Source organism: Hylobates moloch, unplaced genomic scaffold, assembly GCF_009828535.3.
Source record: "Hylobates moloch isolate HMO894 unplaced genomic scaffold, HMol_V3 SCAFFOLD_3, whole genome shotgun sequence".
In the NCBI taxonomy this organism is placed as follows: domain Eukaryota; kingdom Metazoa; phylum Chordata; class Mammalia; order Primates; family Hylobatidae; genus Hylobates; species Hylobates moloch.
Window position 1 is genome coordinate 78,290,781 of NW_026652278.1, and position 18,554 is coordinate 78,309,334.

Genomic DNA, 18,554 nt, shown 5'->3' on the forward strand with positions numbered 1-18,554 from the left:
TGCTGGGATTACAAGCGTGAGCCACCATGCCCAGCCTCTCTGTGTTCCTTTTTAAAAAATATAGATGGTAGTTGTACCCACCTCCAGGGCTGATGTTAGGAAGTCCATACCTGAATGCTATGACAGTCATGTGATTCCCTGGTGATACTGGTTGTTATTTTGAGTATCATCTCTCACTAACTCATGGGATTACTATGAACATTAAATGAGGTCATATATATAAAGTACTTATTAATGCCAGGGATATAACACGAGCTCAACAGATGTTTGTTATTTTGCTTTCTAATTGTTTTGTTTTAAATTTAAGACTTCATCCAAAGTTGGTATTAGGCACAATAATTTATACTCATTAATATTCTTCCACAATATACCTGGGGTGCTATGCAGAAAAGAGTTAATGTTGCAGGTCTAAGATTGCTTCTTAGATAACCTGCTTGAAAGGTTGGCCCTTGGCTGGTAAACAGTTCCTTAAACTGCTATAAAACTTTTCATAAATGATAAGAGCACAGTAGGTTTGCTGTGCCTAAACTGTTTGCACAGATAATGTGATTTATGCTGAATACCTGCTTTCCTTCTGGGAGTCTAGAATTTTGGTATGTGCGAGGCAGAGGGTACCCACAAGACCATCCCCCAGTGAAACCTTGGGAGCTGAGTTTCTTAAGAACATCCATGGTGGGCCGGGCATGGTGGCTCATGCCTGTAATCCCAGCACTTTGGGAGGCTGAGGCAGATGGATCACCTGAGGTCAGGAGTTCAAGACCAGCTTGACCAATATGGTGAAATCCCATCTCTACTAAAAATACAAAAATTAGCTGGGCGTGGTGGCACGTGCCTGTAGTCCCAGCTCCTCGGGAGGCTAGGAGAATTGCTTGAACCCGGGCAGCAGAGATTGCAGTGAGCTGAGATCATGCCATTGCACTCCAGCCTGGGTGACAGAGCAAGACTCTCAAAAAACAAAAAAAAAGAACATCCGTCGTGGACAAGACTTTGCACTCTTTGCATGTATTGTCACAACTGTTTGCTGGAGAAATTAAGCACATCCTGTGTAACTCCATTGGGAGAGGACTCTTGGAAGCTTACACCTGATTTTGCCCCATGTGCCTTTTCCTTTCTTATTTTGCTTTGTATCCTGCTGGAATAAATCTTAGTTGTTAATATTAGTGTATGCTGAATCCTTTGGCTCCTTTTAGTAAATTTTCTATTTTGGGAGTGGGCTTGGGGACTCCTGACACAGGTACTGATATGAAGTTATCTTTGTTTACTTCATGATAGCATTTTTTTGTTTATCATCTTTTATGTTAGTCCTTTGAAATAGCTATGGACTACCTACTACCTTTGGTTTCAGACTAGGATGAATTCTAGAGGAGTTGAGTAAATTGGCACTGATAGGTTGGGAAGTAGGTTACTACTTGCTGTACTCTCAGTCTCAGAATTTTTGAACTCAATAAACTTTTAACTGATATTTAACTTTCTTGAAGATTAAATATAGCATTTTTTCTGGTAAATATTATAATCATTGTATGTGCACAATCTTAGGCAAAAACATTTTTTTTCTCTTGTAAACACAGTGAGCCATACTCAGAATCTTCTTTGCAGCAATGCTATGACAATACGAGAGCCCTCATTGAAGAATAGTTGAACTATAATGTCATGATGACTGATTTTCTAACACTAAAATATTTAGGAGGTGATAATTTTAAATCATCACATGGAGTGCCTTTATTTTTGGAATGATTTTTATAGGAGGCTCAAAGAAGTGTTTGAATCAGATCATCACTGAAAGTATCTGGCTTTATTTTCGTTTTATCAGCTTGCCTTATCTTCACATGGTGGGCAAGTTTAACTCCTTATTTAAATGAGATTCTTGTTCACTTTAAAAGGTAGATCCAAAAACTTACTTATATGCTTTTGACACACCAACAAGTAGGTATGCCTTCATTTTCATGAGGCTAACACATTTTATTTACATTTCTATATCTGTGTTTTACTAAGAGGAGAGCTGGCTAGATTTGGGTTTCTACCTTGTGATTGATGTAGCTAGACTTTATTGAGATTTAAATGTCTGCTGAATGTCATAATATTCTTAGCAGTGTTTGTGTGGGTATATGAGTTCCCTAGATTATTTGCACTGAAATTTGGAATTTCTCTACTCCAAAAATGTAGAAGAAGAATATAAAAATATCAAACCTGGCTTATATTTGCCTTATTTGGTTTTGAGTTTTAGAATGAATTTAGGAAGTTTTTAATTGCTCTCTAATTTTGTATCTGTGACATTTTACTTAGCTTGGGTTATTTTACTCTAAGGAAGAGACCAGAGATGCTTTAATCTTTTTTTAATTTTATTTTATTTTATTTTTTATTTTGAGACGGCGTCTCCCTCTGTCGCCCAGGCTGGAGTGCAGTGGCGTGATCTCGGCTCACTGCAAACTCCGCCTCCCGGGTTCACGCCATTCTCCTTCCTCAGCCTCCCGAGTAGCTGGGACTACAGGTGCCCGCCACCATACCTGGCTAATTTTTTGTATTTTTAGTAGAGATGGGGTTTCACCATGTTAGCCAGGATGGTCTTGATCTCCTGACCTCATGATCTGCCTACCTCAGCCTCCCAAAGTGCTGGGATTACAAGCGTGAGCTACCGTACCCGGCTGAGATGCTTTATTCTTTCTAACGTGTATTCACATATACTGTCTCAGGTGGTTGCACCTTCTCTACATTTTGCTAGCTTTTCACTTTATTTAACAGTATTATACTACTGTCAAACTGTTTTCATTAAACTCTGGTGAGATCATATTGTCGTTGCTTTAAATCTGTATCTGAATAACAAAGATCAGAGCAGAACTAAATGAAATTGAAATTAAAAAATCATAAAACTGATCAGTGAAATGAAAACTTGGTTCTTTGTAAGGATAAACAAAATTGACAGGCTGCTAGCTAGATTAGCCAAGAAAAAAAGAGGAAAGATTCAAATAAGCATGATCAGAAGTGATAAAGGTGATTTTACAACTGATACCATGGAAATACAAAGGATCATCAGAGACTACTATGAACATCTCTATGTGCACAAACTGGAAAACCTAGAGGAAATGGATTAATTCCTGCAAACATAGCATCCCAAGATTGATCCAGTAAGAAATAAAAATAATGAATAATGAAATTGAATTGGTCATAAAAAAACTACCAACTAAAAAAAACCCAGGACCAGACAGATTCACAGTCGAATTTTACTAGGAATACAAGAGAGCTGGCATCAGTCTTACTGAAACTATTCCAAAAAATTGAGGAGGTGGAGGAATTCCTTCTTAACTCATTGTATGAAACCATTATCATCCTGGTACCCAAATCTGGCATGGACACAACAAAAGAAAAAAACTACTGGCCAGTATCCTTGATGAACACACATTCAAAAGTCTTCAACAGAATACTGGCAAACCAAATCAAACAGCAACTCACAAAGTTAACTCATCATGATCAAGTGGGTTTTATTTTAGGAATGCAAAGATGATTCAACATACGCACATCAATAAATGTGATCCACCACATAAACAGATTAAAAACAAAATCCATATGAACATCTCAGTAGATGAAGAAAAAGCATTTGATAAAATCCAGCATCCCTTCATGATAAAAACCTTCAGCAAACTAGGCATCAAAGGAACATACCTCAAAATAGTAAGAACCCTATATGCTAAACCTGTAGCCAACATCATACTGAATAGGCAAAAGTTGAAAGCATTTCCCCTAAGAGCTGGAACAAGACGAGGATATCCACTCCCATCACTCCTATCAGCGTAGTCCTAGCCAGAGCAAACAGGCAAGAGACAGAAGTAAAAGCCATCCAAATTATAAAAGAGGAAGTAAAATTATCTGTTTGTTGATGATATGATCTTATACTTAGAAAACCCTAAAGATTCCTCCAAAAGACTTTTAGAATTGATAAGTTCAGTAAAGTTTCAGGATACAAAATTAATATGCAAAAATTAGTGGTATTTCCATACACCCTCAGTGCTCAAACAGAACCAAATTGAGAGCTGAAATCAATTTACAGTAAACACACACACACACACACACACACACACACACACACACACACACCCCCGTAGGAATACATTTAACCAAGGAGATGAAAGACCTTTACAAGGAGAAGTACAAAACACCGATGAAAGAAATCATAAATGATACAAACACATTGAAACATTTCATTCTTATGGATTAGAAGAATATCATTAAAATGACCATACTGCTCAAAGTAATCTACAGATTCAAGGCAATTCCCATCAGATTACCAACATCCCTTTTCACAGAATTAGAAAAAACAATCCTAAAATTCATGTGGAACCAAAAAAACACCCCAAACAGCCAAAACAATCCTAAGCAAACAGAACAAAGCCAGAGGCATCACATTACCTGACTTCAAACTATACTACAAAGCTGTAGTAACCAAAACAGCATGGTACTGGTATAAAAATAGACACATTGATTAATGGAACAGAATAGAGAACCAAGAAGTAAAGCCACATACATACATCTGACTGAACTTCGACAGAACCAACAAAAATAAACTACGGGGAAAGGACACCCTATTCAATAAATGGTGCTTGGCAAATTGGCTAGCTATGTGAAGAAGAATGAAATTGCACCCCTGTCTCTCACTATACACAAAAATTAAGATGGATTAAAGACTTAAATGTAAGATCAAAAACTATAAAAATCCATGAAGAAAACCTAGGAAAAAGTCTTCTGGACACTGGCTTAGGCAAAAGATTTATGAGTAAGACCTCAAAAGTAAATGCAACAAATCAAAAATAGATAAATGGGACTTAATTAAGTTTCTGCACAGCAGAAGAAACAACAGAGTAAACAGACAACCTACAGAATGTGAGAAAATATTTCCAAACCATGCATGGGAAAAATGACCAGTATTCAGAATTTACAAGGAACTCAACAAGAAAAAAAATGTATAACTCCATTAAAAAAAATGGGCAAAGGATATGGACAGACATTTCTCAAAAGAAGACATACAAGCAGCCAACAAACATAAAAAAAAATCTCAACATCAGTAATCATTAGAGAGATGTAAATCAAAACCACAGTGAGATTCCACCTCACACCAGTCAGAATGGCTATTATTAAAAAGTTAAAAAATAACATATGTTGGTGAGGATGTGGAGAAAAGGGAATGCTTATAACACTGTTGGTGGGAATGAAAACTGAAAATTAGTACAACCTCTGTGGAAAACAGTACAGAGATTTAGCAAATAACTAAAAATAGAATTACCATTTGATCTTTTCCTCTGGGTAGATGTACTACTGGACATCTATCCAGAGGAAAAGAAGTTATTATATCAAAATGATATCTGCACTTGTATGTTTATCACAATAAATGTAAATTATCAAAATAGCAAAGTTATGGAATTAACTTAAGTGTCCATTAGTAGTTGATTGGATAAAGAAAATGTGGTGTATATACACCATGGAATACTATGCAACCATAAAAAAGAATGAAACTGAGACTGGGCCTGGTGGCTTATGCCTGTAATCCCAGCAGTTTAGGAGGCTGAGGCAGGCAGATCACTTGAGGCCAGGAGTTCAAGACCAGCTTTGCCAACATGGCTAAACTCTGCCTCTACTAAAACTAAAAAAATTAGCCAGGCATGGTGGCACACGCCTGCGATCCCAGCTACTCGGGAGGCTGAGGCACAAGAATCACTCGAACCCGGGCAGAGGCTGCAATGGCGGAGGCTGCAGTGAGCTGAGATTATGTCTCTGCACTCCAGCCTGGGCAACAGAGCAAGACTCTTTCTCCAGAAAACAAAAAACAACAAAAAAAGAAGAATGAAGCTGTATTCTTTGTAGCAACATGGACAGAGCTGGAGGCCATTATTCTAAGTATAATAACTCAGAAACAGGAAATCATATACTGCATATTCTCACTTGTAAATGGGAGCTAAACAGTGGGTACACATGGACATAAACATGGAAATAATAGATACTGGGGACTTCAGAAGTGGGGAGGATGTGTGGGGGATAAGAGTTGAAAAATTAACTATTGGGTACAGTGTTCACTGTTCGGGTGATGGGTTTCTAGAAGCCCAAACCTCACCATTATGCAACATGTTCGTGGAGTAAACTCACACATCATGAATCTAAAATCTAAAAAAAAATCTGTATCCATGTACAGGGCCTTTTTCATACTACTGCTACCTTGCCTACATTCCCAGGCTAAGACCATTTGAGATTATTTATATTTTTCTTAATGCTCCCATCTATTCCTCCTTTAAGACTGTATTCAGACTTTTATTTTCTCCCCTTCCCCTAAGGGTTAACTGTTCAATGATGAGACCCTATAGCACTTTAAATCACACCCTGGTTTTCTGCCTTTCTCCTTCCTGTTACATCGTGAGGACAGCCTCTTTTCATCTTTCTGTGCTGTGATACTGACTTAGTATGTGTAGGTACTCGATAAATGGTTCTTTCCAGTTAGAATTAATTACTCCTTTCTTCCTACTTCTGATCATGTTGCTTCCTCCTACTTTTGGCACGTTATTTCAGTTTATAGTATGCTACTTTGTATTGATCTTCATACCTGCACTGAAGTAATTTTAATTTTTGTTGTTGTTGTGTTGAGTCTGGTTCTGACACCCAGGCTGGCGTGAAGTGGCGCAATCTCAGCTTACTGCAAGCTCCGCCTCCCGGGTTCACGCCATTCTCCTGCCTCAGCCTCCTGAGTAGCTGGGACTGCAGGCGTCCGCCTCTACGCCCGGCTATTTTTTTGTATTTTTAGTAGAGACGGGGTTTCACCATGTTAGCCAGGATGGTCTCGATCTCCTGACCTCGTGATCCACCCACGTTGGCCTCCCAAAGTGCTGGGATTACAGGTGTGAGCCACCACGCCCGGCCACACTGAATTAATTTTGAAGACAAGGACTGGACTTTTCTTTTCTTTTGTTTTTTTGAGATAGAGTCTTGCTCTTTGCCCAGCCTGGAGTGCAATGGCACGATCTCGGCTCACAGCAACCTCCACCTCCTGGGTTTAAGCAATTCTCCTGCCTCAGCCTCCTGAGTAGCTGGGATTACAGGCACATGACACCATGCCTGGCTAATTTTTTGTAGTTTTAGTAGAGACATGGTTTCACCATGCTGGCCAGGCTGGTCTCGAACTCCTGACCTCGTGATCTGCCCGCCTTGGCCTCCCAAAGTGCTGGGATTACAGCGCGCCTGGCCTGGGCTTTTCTTCAGTAAAATTCTCATTTTCTGATGCTTATGCCCCTTTAACTCAGGTTTTATCCTACATCCTGCATCAGTATTAAGTTTCTTCTTAGTATGTATGTTTAGATTCTATTGCTTTGGGTTAGAATAAAGTCTCTAAGTTTGGTTTGTGATCCATAAGGTTATTTCATGGCTGGACTTTGCCTTGTTTACATTTGTCCTTTCACTGTGAGTACATAGCCTTTTTTATCTTTTCTACTGAGGCCACTGTAGAGTGTTATTTTCCCCATTCATTCATACTCATGAAGTGGTGGGAAGGGTTGGATAGATGGTGTTGATGATCTCTACAAAGTGATGCAGAAACCAGTGTACTTGTACCTATTAAAAAGTGACAGCAAAAAGTACAAATGACTCTCCCCCACCCCCTTGAGCCATTTACACATAAGCTTCCTACCTGAAGCCCTATGGCCTTCAGATACTTTAATACAGTAATTCCCAAACTTTCTGGCACCAGGGACTGGTTTTGGGAAAGACAGTTTTTCCATGGGCTGGAATGCAGATGGAGATGGTTTTAGGATGAAACCCTTCCACCTCAGATCATCAGGCATTAGATTCTCATAAGGTGTGTGCAACCTAGATCCCTCATGTGCGCAGTTCACAATAGGGTTCACTCTCCTATGAGAATCATTTGCTGCTGGTGATCTGACAGGAGGCGGAGCTCAGGCAGTAATGCTCATTTGCCTGCTGCTCACCTCTTGCTGTACAGCCCAGTTCTTAACCAGACTGGTACTGGTCCATGGCTCAGGGGTTAGAGACTCCTGCTTTAACGTATATTTCTTGGAAACAAGAACATTTTCCTATATAATCACAGAATAACCATTCGCATCATGAAATTAACATGAATGCATTACTACCACCAAATCTTCGGACCCCATTCAAGTTTCTCCATCTGACCAATAATAAGTTTTTTTTTTTTAGTTGTCAAATGATCCTTTATTGAAATATTTTCCTTTGTGCTTCTTAACTAGCTGGCCATTCTACCGCATCACTGTTTATGTCATCTATGATGTCATGAGGGTGACGGCCATCAGCATTGCAGCCCACAGACTAGGCAGCCCCCAGGATCTCTTTAATTGTTCCAGAGAGTTTTCTGGCTAAAGATCAGTGCCACATCTGTCGAGCAATGTTGACAATCTCATCAAAAGTGATATTTTCACCTTGTTTAATATTTTCCTGTTTCTTTCTGTCTCCTGGCAGTTCCTTGAAGGCTTTGATGATCGGGGCAGAGGGAGAAGGTACCACGTCAATCTGGGCCTGTCTATTCTGAATAGTCAGTTTCACTGTAATTCTCAGACCCTTCGAGGTATTGGTTGCGCTGGAGGCTGATCTTGGGGGCCAGTGCAGACGTGGCATTGACTTTACCTCGGTACACCTCAGATACACAACTTTGATCTCAAAGCTGGGGTGGAACTTCAGCAGCATGGTGGAGGCAGCTGGTGTTGGATGAACCTGGATTTGGTACATCCAAAGAGAGTTGCACCTTGGCCTCTTCTGAGCCAAAAACTGAAGGCAATAATATCTTCTATAGTAAAAAGGTATGTGTTAGAATCACATGTTGGTTTTGTTTATCAGGGACTTTAGTCTCTTCAGTCTCCTGGCCAGTGAGTGCTCCTTCAAACAGACTCCTGTGCTTTTTTCTTCTCTCATAATTCTTTGAGCACTTCCTTGCTCTTTTGTACAAGATGTTTTAGTCTCATCTTTCATTTTTTTTCTGCCCTAGGCCTGGAATGAGTGATTTCTCCTAGAGCCCTTGTTCTTTTTATTAGGAAATGCTGTTTCAGAGCCAAGTTTTGGGGGCTAGATGTGCTCACTGCTATTGAAAAGTTGCTGCTCACAGGCATCTTCAGTGGTGAGAGCTAGGGAATATATTTATATATATACATATATGCTTCCACACACATGTATCAATATTTATGTCCACATTATTTATATATTTTGAAAACCATGAATTCACACTAATACCACCAATTCCATCCTAACACCACAGGATTCAATTCTAGTTTTTTCCCTTTCTATATTTGCAGTCCCCATCTCTGACGGTGATAAACCTGACTTCCGTTATTATCCTTAAAATATTTACAGTTATGCATTATTTAACAATGGAAATACATTCTGAGAAATGTGTTAGGTAATTCCATTGTTGTGAAAGCATCATAGAATGTACTTACACAAACTTAGATGTTGTAGCCTACTGTACACCTAGGCTATGTGGTATTAGCCTATTGCTCTTAGGATACAAACCTGTATAGCATGTTACCTTACTGAATACTGTAGGCAATTGTAACAATAATGATATTTGTGTATCTAAGCATATCTAAATATAAAAAGGTAATGCACTGCACTATGATGTTATGACAGTTATGACATCATTATGTTACTAAGCAATAGGAATTTTTCAGCTCCATTATAATCTTAAGGGACCAGTTTTATATGCAGTCATTGACCAAAATGTTGTTATATGGTGCACGACCGTTCTTATTTGATTAACTTCCTTCTTTGTAACCCACTTCACTTCTGCCACCATATCCTTTTCCACATTGATGTCTTTCTCATCCTACTTGGGCTCTGAAACCTCTATACTATTAATGCATGGATTATTTGAAGGAGGATTTATGGAGATGATCTTGGACATCTTAATAATACAGACACAGTATAAATATTCTAAGACCTTAACATGTATCTGGTTTTGTTTTTTTTTTTTCCTTTTTTATGGAGTCTTGCTCTGTCACCCACGCTGGAATGCAGTGGCACGATCTCGATCTCAACTCACTGCAACTTCTGCTTCCTGGGTTCAAGTGATTCTCCTTCCTCAGCCTCTTGAGTAGCTGGGATTACAGGCACACACCACCATGCCTGGCTAATTTTTGTCTTTTTAGTAGAGATAGGGTTTCACCATGTTGGCCAGACTGGTCTCGAGCTTTGATCTCAAGTGATCCACCTGCCTAGGCCTCCCAAAGTGCTGGGATTACAGGCATGAGCCACCGTGCCTGTCGAGGCATATATCTGCTTTAGTATCATAATGAATGACATTAAAAAATCATGAAAAATGCTTCTGTGTGTAATACGCTTTATAGGATCTGGATCATTTAGTGTGATTAATATGGGAGCTTGGATCTAGAAGTGTGCAGAAAGCTAAAAGCTTCATTTTTTCAAACAATATTTCAAAAATTGGTGTAAACTCTGATTTTGAGGGAATCCAAATTAGATTATCTTAATGGTCAGTTTATGTAATAGTGTTTAATTATAATCAGTAATGAAAGTGCACAGTAACTAATGTTGGAAGGATTTGTAAGAATCCTGAGATCAGCTCAATCCTGAAGATTCGAGAAGCATCTATTTCAAAATTATTTGAAAAGGGAAAAACATTGCTTATTTAGAAAAAGCACATATGATACTATGTTTGTAGAGATAAAGAATTTACTGCCATTTAAAAGAATATCATTAAGGGTGCTAGGTATCCAGAACTTTTTTTTTTTTTTTTTGTAATTAGGGTCAGACTGAATAAAAAACACATTTGTAAATCTATTGATGTATTAGTTTTCTCTCATTGCTGTGACATATTACCACAGTTAGTAGTTTAAAACAGCATTTATCTTACCATTTTGAAGCTCAAGTCCAAAATGTGTCCCACTGGGGCAAGGCTATGTTCCCCTGGATGTTCTAGGAAAGCATCTAGACCTCCATTCTACCATTCACTTGGCCTTTTACTATTTGGCAAAGCTGTAGTATATTTTATATGCAGAAAAATTAGATGCTGTAGGATCAAGGTCATAGAGATTATTTAGTCTTATCCATTTATTTCATAAATAAAGATACTGAGGCCTAGAAAGGTAAAGTTATATAGTCGCTCTAGCAATGCAGAGTAATTAAAACTTGGAACAACTGGCTCCCAAGTCATTGTTTTTACTGCCACTGTAGATTTATACTAGATTTCTCCTTTAAGGTAAAGAAGAACCTGTTTAGCGCTGTTCTCTATTTTCTGTCTGTTACCAAAAGAGTCCCTTTTGGAGAATGGTTCACTTGGACTCTTATTGGAGAAACCTTTTTTGAAAACCAAACATTCAGATGATCTGCTTCTGCACTTGTTTTTATCTCTGTACCAAACTATAGTAGAGTCTGAGAACAAAAGGAGAAAAGGCAGTATATGGAGGGTTTTCTATATATGTTTCTTTTTGGTTCGTTCATTTATCTTCAGCTTGCTTTTAAAAATTGTTTTCTATTTGCTATGGCTGGAAGAATGTTGAATGCTTTTAAGAAAGGGCAGGGGGGATTGTGGAGTGTATGAGGAACTATGAGAAGGCCAGGATATCCTGAGCACTGACTCAGAGGAAAGAAGTGGCAGGAGAGGAGGCTGTCAGTACAGAGCTTTTATAGAGCTTGAAGGATTTGGATCTTTGCCTTAAAAATTGAAGGCAAGCAGTTGGAGAATTTTAAACTCCAAAAAATTTAATTCAGTTTACATTTTTAAAATGCTGTGTATGAAGATTGAATTAGAGGGGAGCTAGACAGGATCATGGAAGCTAATATTCAAGTGAGAGGTGGTAGTAGCTTATGGTATTGTGGTGGCAAAGTGGAGATCTGGCGGGGTGGGTAGTTTTGAAAATGGGTTTAGAGGGTACAGTCGACCAAATTCCATTATTGATTGACTGTAGCGGTGAAAAACATCACCTCCGTACCTTTAGAAGTTGTAACTAGTGTTTCTGCTTTCATTCATTTTGCCAAATTATTTTATCACCAGTTTGACTTGTTACTTTTCTTGTGGCTTTCCCATTCCTTCTATGTCACATCTGCACTTTGGCTTTTTTCATTTCACAATCTGTTCTCACTTTTATTTCAGTCTGTCTAGTCACTTTTAATCTCTAGTTACTACTACATGTTCCTGAATGTATAGTTGATACTTTGTTATCTCTCTTGTCTCTCCTATAAGTTTCTGGCACCAAGTAAGGACTCAATAAATAATTGCTGAAATGGATGTCATGATGACGTTTGATAAATACTGCCTTTTAATTCAAAATAAATAGAAACATTTAAATTAAAGGTACTGGCGCTGGGTGGCCATGGCGGCGGCAGCAGCAGCAGACGTTGGCGGCTGGGCTGCCAGGAGCAGTTCCGCTGGGTTTTGCCATTCGGGGCACCCCAGCAAACTAAGATGGAGTATAAGTGGAAACCTGACAAGCATGGGCTTCAGCAAATCCTGCAGCTGTTGAAGGAGTCCCAGTCCCCAGACACCACCATCCAGAGAACTGTGCAACAGAAACTGGAACAACTTAATAAATATCCAGACTTTAACAACTGATTTTTGTTCTTACAAAATTAAAATCTGAAGATGAGCCCACAAGATCTCATCTTGAAGAATGATGTGAAAGCACACTTTCAGAACTTCCCAAATGGTATAACAGACTTTTATTAAAAGTGAATGTTTAAATAATATTGGTGAGCCGGGCGCGGTGGCTCACGCTTGTAATCCCAGCACTTTGGGAGGCCGAGGCAGGCGGATCACGAGGTCAGGAGATCGAGACCACGGTGAAACCCCATCTCTACTAAAAATACAAAAAAATTAGCCGGGCGTGGTGGCGGGCGCCTGTAGTCCCAGCTACTCGGAGAGGCTGAGGCAGGAGAATGGCGTGAACCCGGGAGGCAGAGCTTGCAGTGAGCCGAGATTGCGCCACTGCACTCCAGCCTGGGCAACAGAGCGAGACTCTGTCTCAAAAAAAAAATATATATATATTGGTGACTCCTCCCTTCTGATTAGAGCCACCATTGGTATTTTGATCACAACTATAGCCTCCAAGGGAGAATTGCAGAATTGGCCTGACTTCTTACCAAAACTCTGTAGCCTGTTGGATGCTAAAGATTACAACACCTGTACAGAGAGAGCATTTGGCACCCTTCAGAAGATTTGTGAAGGTTCTGCTGAGATTTTAGGTAGTGATGTTTTAGATCATCCTCTCAACATCATGATTCCCAAATTTTTACAGTTCTTAAAGCACAGTAGTCCAGAAATAAGGTCTCATGCTTTTGCATCTGTCAATCAGTTTATCATCAGTAGGACTCAAGCTCTAATGTTGCACATTGATTCTTTTATTGAGAATCTCTTTGCATTGGCTGGTGATGAAGAACCAGAGGCACGGAAAAATGCGTGCCGGGCACTTGTGATTGTTTGAAATTTGAATGGATCACCTACTCCCTCACGTGCATAATATAGTTGAGTACGTTCTACATAAGATTCAAGATATATGGCCATGTTTTCACTGATCAGGGACAGTGGCTCAGCAATATGAAGATGAAATTGATGAGGAAGATGATGATGATGAAATTGATGATGATCATACAATTTCTGACTGGAATCTAAAAAAATGTTCTGCTGCTGCCCTAGATGTTCGTGCAAATGTGTATCATGATGAACTGCTACCACATGTTTTACCCCTTTTGAAAGAATTACTTTTTCATCATGAATGGGTTGTTAAAGAATCAGGCATCTTGGTTTTAGGAGCAGTTGCTGAAGGTTGCATGCAGGGCATTATTCTATACTTGCCTGAGCTTATTCCTCACCTTATTCAGTGCCTCACTGATAAAAAGGCTCTTATACATTCCATAACATGCTGGACTTTTAGCTGCTATGCACACTGGGTAGTCAGCCAGCCACCGGACAGGTACCTGAAGCCATTAATGAGTGAATTGCTAAAGCGCATCCTGGATAGCAACGAGAGTACAAGAAGCTGCCTGCAGTGCCTTTGCTGCCCTAGAAGAGGAGGCTTGTACAGAACCTGTTACTCACTTTGCTTATATACTTGATACCCTGGTCTTTGCATTTAGTAAATACCAGCATAACCTGCTAGTGCTTTACAATGCCTTAGGAACATTAGCAGATTCAGTAGGACATCATTCAAACAAACCAGATTATATTCAGATGCTAATGCCTCCACTGACCCAGAAATGGAACATGTTAAATGATGAAGATAAGGATCTCTTCCCTTTACCTGAGGGCCTATCTTCAGTTGCCACAGCACTGCAGTCTGACTTGCTTCCATACTGTGAACCTGTGTAAGAGACAATGAGGAAAACTCTTGCCCAAGCCATGCTAAACAGTGCTCAACCAGATCAATATGAAGCTCCAGATAAAGATTTTATGATAGTGACTCTTGATTTACTGAGTGGCCTGGCTGAAGGACTTGGAGGCAGCATTGAACAGCTGGTAGCCCAAAGTAACATCCTAACACTAATGTATCAGTGGATGCAGGATAAAATGCTAGAAGTTCAACAGAGTTCTTTTGCTCTGTTAGGTGACCTCACAAAAGCTTGCTTTCAGCATGTTAAGCCTTGTATAGCTGATTTCATGCCAATACTGGGAATCAACCCAAATCCAGAATTCATTTCAGTCTGCAACAATGCCACATGGGCAGTTGGAGAAATCTCCATTCAAATGGGTATAGAGATGTGGCCTTATATTCCTATGATGTTGCACCAGCTTGTAGAAATCATAAACAGACCCAACACAGCAAAGACATTGTTAGAGAATACAGCAATAACGATTGGTCATCTTGGTTACATGTGTCTTCAAGAGGTGGCCCCCATGCTACCGCAATATGAAGACCCTGGTGCACCTTTCTGAGAATCATAAGAGACAATGAGGAAAAGGATTCAGCATTCCATGGAATTTGTACCATGATGATTGTGAATCCCAGTGGTGTAATCCAAGATTTTATATATTTTTTTGTGATGCTGTTGCATCATGGATTAACCCAAAAGATCTCAGAGACATGTTCAGTGTAAGATCCTTCATGGATTTAAAAATCAAGTAGGCGATAAAAATTGGAGGCATTTCTCTGACCAGTTTCCTCTTCCCTTAAAAAGAGCATCTTGCAGCTGTTTATGGTGTTTAATACACTCAAGCTACAGTCCCAAAATTAGGGGTCCTTCAGTCTTGGAGACAATGAGGGAGACTCTGCGCCCAGGGAAAATGCTACCCTTTACGGGGGGAAGGGTAAACCAGTAGGGAATACACTACAGTCTCAACCCTACTGGAAGGGGCAGGAGGGACGTCACTGTATTAAGTCGATGTTGGGAAACGTTTTAACATCTGGAGCCTTTGTGGGTGGAAATATGTCTCCAATTACAACTCTGCACTGGATTTGAAGAAGCAAAAAAAAAAAAAAAAAATCTGTTCAGTCTACTCACGAAACAGCACATTGTGGAATATTATGGAGAATTGTACCAAAACAGGAACCATATAAATGATGCATAGGGACAAGAAAGAGGAACAATTCTATAGTGCACAATAAAGGAAACCGGGAGTTACAAATAGTAAAGAAGCTTTTTTCTTTTTTTAAGTTTTTTTTTTAATCCAAGTTTTCCCACATGATGGGGCTTTGTTTTGCATGTTGATGAAGAACTGCACAAACAGAACTAATGTAGTTAAAATCAGCTTGCCTTCCCATAGTAGAAGCAGGTTCTTGGAAGTTACAATTGAAGGTACCCCCAAAAAATTGGAAATAAAACAAAACAAACATGAACAATGAAGCACCCTGTGAAATGCCAAATGAGTCACTCCTTTTACCTTTTTTGGGGTGGGCAGGCAGGGTGGAATAAATGGGGTTTGGTATATCAAACTAAAGATGACAGTTTGCATTGAACATTAATGTAGCGGATATAATTTGATAGTTGTACTTCATTAGATTTAATTTCTACGCCAATATGTTATTTTTTAAAGTGCAGTTTAAGGGTTAGGCATGCATTCTGGCTCATAGTGGTTGAAAGTAATTTAAATTCGTGGGAAAGTAGCATGCTTGCATCACATAGAGTGAGATTGGTATTCATTTGCCTATGTTGCAGCAATTTGTGTTGCAGTTTACCAATTCAATGTAGCTCTGCCACACTAAATTGTTCCTTCTTAAGATTTGTGGGTTTTATTTTCCTTAAGAATATAGATATATAAAGTGCTGTAGTTCACAGCTAGTCCTTGAAATATCTTTTTTAGGATCTGTTAGGAATAAGATTGATATTGCATTGTGTGTAACCTGCACAATGTGGAAAGCTGATATACCTGTGCAAAATCTTTGCCTCTGTGCTGTCAGTGTGATGTGCTTTCTGCATGGTTATATACTACTCATGATTCTATCAAAACTTCTAAAATTTAAATTACGTGGTAAAAGATCTGTAAAAGGCTGCATAAATGTCAATTGGCACATAAAGACAATTGTAGAAGTTGAAAAATGATTGCTGTATTTCCGTGTTTATTCCCACTCAATATACTGCCTTCTAAGCTTTCTTTTTTTTTGTTCAAAGCATGATCTTAAAGATATGTTTAAGTTCATGGGTGTAATGCAGGGTTCCTACACTGCAAATGTAGGAATGTATTTTGGTGCGTGTTGGTGGCCCTCTGTGCCGTAGATATATGCACATAGGTTGCAAATTAAAAGCTACAGAGTGAAAGTTGGTTTGGATTCTCTTCATTTCATTTGTTTAGCTTTTCTGTTATTTTTCTCTACTTACATGTATTCCTGTGAATAAATCCTTGTTAAGTTAGCCCTTAAAAAATTAAAGGTACTGTTTAATACTTTTCACTTAGTTTTCTATACACATTATGACATAACCTATTTACAAAGTAAGTTTCTAAGGTATCACGTGTCATAATAGCAAGCTGCAAGTAACTAAAAATGTGATGCTAGCATAGGCGTGGTAGTGGAGGGACAGCTTATAGAAAGTTGAGATGGTCCTAATGTAGGTAAATAGAAATCTCAAACTGATATTGATACTTTCAGGTATGCTTTGACATTGAGTTGCAAAATTTGAACCAATAGAAGGGAGCTACTCCACCTCCAGTAGTGAATCTTCCATGTACATTTAATTATCAGTATAGATCTTTTTGTCCTATTAATATAACTTTTATGTGTGAAGAAAAGTTTAAATGTATGAAATGTAGTTGTTCTGATTCTTTAAACATAATTATATTTTTCTTCGTTCAATATTAATGTTTCTTTTAAGTATGTTACAATATGAAGTTCAATTCAGTAATTCTTGAGCTTCTACTATGCTCCAGGCATTCTCTTAATTTCTGAGGACACTGAGGTGGTTAAAGCTGTCCTTGTCCTTAATTAGTTCAATTTCTTGTTTGATAGGCAGACAAATTAAAAACACATGATCATAGTATGAATTTATAAATGATTAGTATGCATATGCTCTTGAAATAACAAAAGGAAAGTGTGTGTGTGTGTGCGTGTGTGTGTGTGTGTGTGTGTGTGTGTGTGTGTGTTGGGGGGGTCATTCAGAAGCTTTTGAGGAGGAAGTTAACTTGTGAGTTGAGTGTCGAAGAATGAATGCAAGTTTTACCAGTTGGCCAAGGAAATTAGATGGTAAGCATTTTAGCATAGGGAACAGCATGTACAGCATGAGTATATCACAAAATCATGATGTGTGAGAGGAATATCAGCATTGCTGAGTATAGGGTGTGGGGTAGAGGGTAGTTGACCCCAGGGAAGTAAGATGGTGGAAAGGAAGGAAAATTCAGTATCTCAGACTGAAAGGATAAATGATATTTATAAATCAGATTTTTAAAATAAGAAAGATATAACATTAAATATTATAAATATTTCTGTATCAGATCTTCATACACCCCACCTATGTATGAGACCATGAACAGAGTACTTTTTTTCTGAACATTTTTTCTCCTAAAAATGAAGTTATTGGATTACCTAAACTCCTTCTTGTTCAAAGCCTATGTTGCAGAGAAAAAGTCAGTGAACTTAAAAGTAATTTGTTAATAAACAGAGTCGGTGGGGTGCCGTGGATCATGCCTGTAATTCCAGCACTTTGTGAGGCTGAGGTGGTAGGATTGCTTGAGCCCAGGAATTTGAGACCACACTGAGCAATGTAACAAGACCCCATCTGTACAAAACACTAAAAAATTAGCCAGGCATGGTGGCATATGCCTGTGGTTCCAGCTACTTGGGAAGCTGAGGTGGCACGATCACTTGAGTCCAGGAGGTTGAGGCTGCAATGAGCCATGATTGCGCCACTGCACTCCAGCCTGGGTGACAGAGTGAGACCCTGTCTTAAAAAAAAAAAAAAGAAGAACAGAGTGTAATATGTTCCTTTTACCTAGCATAGTACCTGGCATAGAGTAGATGTATAATGGGTAATATTTTTGGAGAAAATATTGAATTCTGCGATTTGGATCAAGTAGCTATTATAAAATTGTTATAGTTAATGAGGACACTGAAGCTAAGAGTCTTTCACTAATTGAATGAATTTTAGGAGTTGTTGAAGTTGCTATTCTAGCCTGAATAAGTAAT

At 38.9% G+C, this 18,554-nt stretch overlaps 1 protein-coding gene and 1 pseudogene across 6 annotated transcripts in view; both read left to right on the forward strand.

Annotated features, from left to right (window-relative positions):
- Positions 1–18,554, forward strand: part of CCSER2 (coiled-coil serine rich protein 2) — a 195,057-nt gene that overhangs the window by 51,428 nt on the left and 125,075 nt on the right. The window lies entirely within an intron of this gene.
- On the forward strand, positions 12,313–15,146 carry LOC116460461 (transportin-1-like; annotated as a pseudogene).